The sequence below is a fragment of the Crotalus tigris genome, unplaced genomic scaffold (genome assembly GCF_016545835.1).
Source record: "Crotalus tigris isolate CLP2741 ecotype Arizona unplaced genomic scaffold, ASM1654583v1 scf7180000020151.727365, whole genome shotgun sequence".
Lineage (NCBI taxonomy): Eukaryota > Metazoa > Chordata > Lepidosauria > Squamata > Viperidae > Crotalus > Crotalus tigris.
The window spans coordinates 156,110-162,109 of record NW_024097879.1 but is presented as its reverse complement, the minus strand read 5'-3'; the positions used below and the strand labels follow the sequence as shown (position 1 = coordinate 162,109).

General features: G+C 38.8%; 1 long non-coding RNA gene across 2 annotated transcripts in view; it reads left to right on the top strand.

The window, feature by feature from the left end:
* Positions 1 to 4,043: 4,043 nt before the first annotated feature.
* The window catches only part of LOC120318280, a 72,621-nt gene continuing 70,664 nt past the window's right edge, over positions 4,044 to 6,000 (top strand). For both annotated transcript variants that reach the window (XR_005559448.1, XR_005559447.1), the window contains exon 1: positions 4,044 to 4,102. This is a non-coding gene — a long non-coding RNA (uncharacterized LOC120318280). The remainder of the gene's footprint in view (positions 4,103 to 6,000) is intronic.

Below are 6,000 nucleotides of genomic sequence, written 5' to 3'. Positions count from 1 at the left end.
CTGGGTCCCAATTCCCTTCACAGTTGACAGTTAAGGAGATAGTTTCTCTTACTTAAAAAAAAAAGAAGTCAAAAATCCAATTCAAATATTCTTTCCCACCCCCGAACCCCAATGCTAAAGAAAATCTATAAGGCAGGCTTTCCTCTGTAAGGTGAAATATCTCAAATTTAATTAAAGGAAAGCTCATCCTGTTTTACCTCCCTTGCCTGGACTGTTGCAAAAAACAAGAACTAAGTTTCCTCAGAACCACATGGCTTGCATTCCTTCAGTCCTTGGATTCAGAAAAAGATGCACACCTAGATGTGCTGCCCTAGAAAAATCTCTTTTTTTGCTTCAGAATTATCCTGGCAGATAAGCTCTACAGGGCAGTGGACCCATCTTCCTTTGAACTGGTGGTTTAGATGGGCGTTTTCTAAGAGTGTACACTTTTTGTCATGCTAGAGGGTTTTTTCCCCCTTCTTTTGTTAGAAGGGTGGAGTGGGGGAGGAACCATGATTAAGTAGCCATCTAAAACTTGCAGCATATCTTTTCACAAACTGTGGTTGAATTTAGCATATGTAAATGCTGTTGAATTCCAGGGATGCCTTGCTTTGTGGTGAGACTGATTTTAATCTCCATGTAGTCTTGCCAGAACTCAGTATCAATACAAATGCAAGAAAGTGAAGCATGTGACTTCAAGCTGTATCTTGTTAGTTTAAACAGGCTTTGAAGACCAAGATACAATCACTGCTGAATTATGGCATTGCCTCTCCATGAGTTTTGTTTCTCCAATTTTCAGATAATGAGGGTGCTTGCAACTTATATAGGCTTGCCCTTAAAATCTGGATTTAATTACCTTTATTATTAGCTAGCAGCAAGTTAACTCTATCATGCTTTTCCAATTCTTATCAACTGGAAAATGCAAGTAGCTATAAAATGAATGAAGTGAAATGAGATGCTTTATTTATTGCTGTATTAATGGAGTGCCATATTGCTAGTGTATGCAATTATACTATAAAGTTCATCCCATACCTTTTGATGGTATTTATTTGACTTCCCATTTAATTTGCAGAATTCACCCTGGCTAATCAACACTACATCATTATGGCACCTTAAAAATGAAAGAACAGATAATGTGCCTGCTGCTGTTCATCTAGTGAGATGATACATTTGCTGATAAAAATTGTTAAAATGTTTTTTAATTGGTCAGTTAAATGTCTGTGAAGATTCTCAGTCATCCAGGTCATGGTTGTCTCAAAAGTGCTTTTTCAAGAAGCAACTGGACTTTCTTGTTTTTCTTTGAAGACGTTTCGCTTCTCATCCAAGAAGCTTCTTCAGCTCAATTGGTCAGCTAGTTGTTGACAACATCTGGGCTTAGGAAAATCAATAGTAATTAGGTTATTTTCATATAGTTCTAAAGCTATGCAGGTGTCTAGAACCAAAGCAAGTTGTCCAACTTGCATACTATCGGATTTTGACACCTTCCTTTTGGGGGGGGGGATTGTAGCAAAGTCTGGATTGTTGAGTCAAATGAAGCATCAATACCATTGAATGACATGTTCAGTATAGAGAGGCAGATTTTTACAGGCTTTACTTTATACTATTTATAAAGATTCCCAAACTCAGGCAATTCTGGAATGCTTAATCTGTTACCTAAAATTCCAGCTCCTTAAATCCCTGTGGATATAATGCAAGGACAACAGTTTGAGGGAAGTTAGCCCAGAGAAGGAAATATTAAAAGGGAAGGAAAATATATTTTTCTCCAAAAGGATTTTTAAAAGCATTTTTTTTGAAAAGCGGAAACCAAATCTCTCTGGCCTCAAATCTCTGCCCCAAGCAAGAGCCAGCCCTATACAAATGCAGATGTAAAACCATCAGAAGGTTGGAGCCAGGAAACTCAAGAAGACAAAGAAACTCTTAAGAGTCATTAGCCCAGCCCCAGGGAAGCAGGAGATGACTTTTGGGACATAATAGGATTAAACCACAGATACTAAGGCCTAGAAAAGCACTCTGACTCAGTTCAAAGTTCATGCCACAGAAAGAGGAAACTATTCCAAACAAAAAGCTAGAGAGGGTATAAAAAACCCCTTGCCCATGTGCTCAGCCCTTCTTCTCTCCTCTGCTCTTTCCTGAAGAACCATCTTTCTGCTTCTTCAGTAAACTGTAACCATCTTCCCAAAGCAGTCGCCATGTTGCTTATTTATTCCCGGCTTGGATGAACCAGGATGAAGACTTACTTCTAACAAGTTGATGATATTAAGTTATTTTAGTAGCATTGCTCAACCATAGCAACTTGAAGATGTGTGGACTTTTTCTCAGATTTTCCCAGGCAGCCATGTTAGCTGGGGAATTCTGGGAGTTGAAGTCTGCAGGTCTTCAAGCTGCCAAGGTTGAGCAATACTGAATAATTGTGATGAGAAAGTTTATAGCACTCAAGATCTAGATCAGGATTGGCCCAGATATGTCATTCTATTTATTCTGGAGCCCCAGTTCCTCTCAATCTTGGACAGCATGGCCAAGAAGGAAAATGATGGGAGCTAGGGCAACAATCTTTGGAAGGTCACATGTTCCCTGTCCCATCTGAAGTGGAATATGCATTACTCCATTTCACAATGCAATTAACTAGTCTTTCTGCATTTCAATGACTTCTACTTTCTTCTTTGTGGGGTATAGAAATTTCATCCTCAAAGTCACAATTGGCACAACTGCTCAGGCCTATTTATTTATTTTTGTCTGCAACCTTTTAAAACAGATTTTAAAACAGTAGATCCAGGAGTTTTCAGAATTATAGTTAATATTTGTGTTACTTTGGACATATCAATAACTGGCTAGAGTCTTTTTCAAGGAGTATACAATGTAGATTGGCATCCACAATAGGCATAATCTAGGTAGTCCTCAATTTTTGACCACAATTGAGCCCAACATTTCTGTTGCTAAGTGAGACATTTGTTAAGTGAGCTCTAGCCCATTTTATGATCTTTCTTGCCATAGTTGTTAAGTGAATCACTGCAGCTGTCAAGTTAGTAACATGATTGTTAAGTGAATCTGACTTTCCCATTGACGTTGCTTGTCAGAAGATCACAAAAGGTGATCATATGACCTTAGGACACCGCAAACGACATAAATATGAGTCACTTGCCAAGCATCTGAATTTTGTTCACATTGTTGTTGAGGCTACTAAAATCACTTGATATCATCAACTGTTGTCCTTGCATTATATCCACAGGGATTTAAGGAGCTGGAATTTTAGGTAACAAATTTATCTGTGTTCTCAAGGTCACCTGAGTAGTGCAAATGGGTGTGGAGCCTTCTTGGAACTGTTGAAAGACCGAATAGTTCCATGAAGGCTCCACACCCATTTGCACTACTCAGGTGACCCTGACAACACAGATAAGCCTCCAGGTAGCCTCAATGACTCTCTAAAAGAATGCAAATGACCAGTTGTCATGCAAGGAGTATAAATCCTTCCATTCCCCACCATCCAGTCAAAGGTGAAGAAACTTCTTGGATGAGAAGTGAAACATCTTCATAGAAAAACAAGAAAGTCCAGTTGCCTTGTGAAAAAGCATCTTTGGGACAATTATGACCTGGATGACTGAGAATCTCTATAGATATAACATAAAAAAGCAAAGGCTTGAAAGCAGCAATCCATTAACATAAGCAGAAACTAAACAACAGATTTTACAGCAAGAAACTCCAACAATATCTTGATGATAAACTAAATCACATTGGAGGAATACTCATATAAAGAGACTTCAAAGGCCAGAAGGAAATTAAAAAAAAGTTTTGGCTTTTTTCTGGAGCCACATTGACAATGAACAAGATCAGTTTGATTACGAAAGAACAAAAATCATTGGTCATGCCAAAACCCGCCACACATGTGAATTTATTGAACTCTGATATTCTACCAAAGGAGCAATTAACAAGCATATTGCTGTAGATCCAGCATATGAGTATGTAAGAAACCAGACCATCTGAATGGCCAATCAGTAAGAGAACCAATCAGCTGCTCAGAATTTAAATATAGCTCCAAACGAACAACCAACTGACCACACTGGCATACAAGACTAAACTAAAGAAGAATAGGACAAGAAAATCCCACTGAAGATGTTTGCCTAGTCTGGTAACAAAATGTTTGGGAACTAAATGGAAATGAGCTTGGAGAGCAAACCTCTGCCAAAAACTTTGATTAGTGTCTAAAAAATAAAAACTGTGATCCTATTGATTATTAGTTACAGAGAGCCTCTTTTAAAAAGGAAGTACTCCATAGAGTGAGGCTATTACTGAAAAGACCCACTTCTTGTTATGAACATATGATGGTGCAAGCAGACTGGTATATTGTCTCAATCTCTTTGAGGAAAAAATGGGATAGAAAGATAACCAACAAGAGCCTTTCAACCCAAGAAAGAAATATTTTATCTTAGCGAATGCCTTATGACTACTAAATCCAGGGTCTAAAATTATTGAGCTATACCACTGACTTGGAGAGAGTTAATTCCATTTAAATCATCCTATTTATGAGTAGGTGGTGTATGAGCAGCACAGGCTGGCATGTGGGGCGTCTGAATCTGAGTGGCTTGCTGTGCACAGGGGAATCAAGCAAGTGTCAAAGTGTTGCCACGTATAATATTACAGCTTCTGATTTCGCATTTACAGAGGAGGGAATGGGGGGAAGGAAACATGGTGTTGTTGAAAATAGCCACATATTTTAATGCTTCTGATATTTACTGATTTATAGTTATGTTTTCAACTGGAATCTGGCCTTTCCACTACAAAAAATACTCCAGAAGACTGTAAACTTTCTATTATTGCATCAGAGAGGAATTAGAAAGTTGGACTAAGACTGGGGAGAGCCTGGTTCTAAATTTCACATGACCCCTCAGATTACACCTTGGGAGTTATTTTGAGGATAAACATATCTCTATCATAAGTAAGCAATTTATGCTCACTTCCACAGAATTTTTCTTCTTTAGTGAAGCAAACGCCATCACTGCTACTGGCCTTGAAATATAGGAACATGCTAAGCTCATCACCAGTCTATCAGTACTCTTTTCTGCTACCTAACAGGAGAAAGGAAAGAATACCATTTATTCTCTGTCCTGAGCTGTTGAGAGAAGACAAAGAAAAGAAATGACTGCTGTCCTCCCCATCCTGCAATGTTATGTTAGGAAAATATGCAGGAGACAGAGGTTGCATTTGGTTTTCTTTTAAAAAGGAATTATCTAAGCTACCATGCCACAATCATTGTATTGCAAATAAAAGTTGTATATTAGTATGTCAGTAGGTTGCAACCAGATCTTTCTCTGTACTGTTGGTATCTACTGCTATAGAAGCTGCTGTTAGGCTGGGGGATAGAAAAAGCAATAGCAACAGCAATAGCACTTAGACTTATATAGTGCTTCATAGTGCTTTACAGCCCTCTCCAGAGTCTGTATATTGCCCCCAACAATCTGGGTTCTCATTTTACTGACCTCAAAAGGATGGAAGGCTGAGTCAACTTTGAGCAGGTCAGGATCAAACTGCTGGCAGCTGGCATTCAGCAGAATTAGCCTGCAATTCTGCATTCTAACCACTGCACCAGCATGATAAATCCTAAATATTGCAGTCAAGCTTTAGAAGCTTTTTGTCCAAACACAGCTGGGATTGGTTGTTTCCACCTGTTTTTTTAGCAAGAGAGAATGCTGGGCTGTTTGGCTTTTTTATTTTTATTTTTTTTGTAACCTCCTTGAAATGGTATGGCTGCCCTGAGTCCCGGAAGCAGGAAGAGACAAGAGTTCCCAGCGTTGTGAGAATGATCTGGTAGAGGCCAGCTTTATTTTACAAATGAGCCAAAAATCATCTGGTTAGCTGAGAGTAGAACCACATTTTTAGTGGTACAAAATTCCTATGTATGTTACAAAACTCTCCTGCAAATGAAGCAGAATTCAAAACAAAGGTGCCAGCCTATACGATGCCACAGCCCTACACTCCCACTTTTTAATGTGGCTTCCCCTCTGGGATTTAATTTCTATATTCATGCAT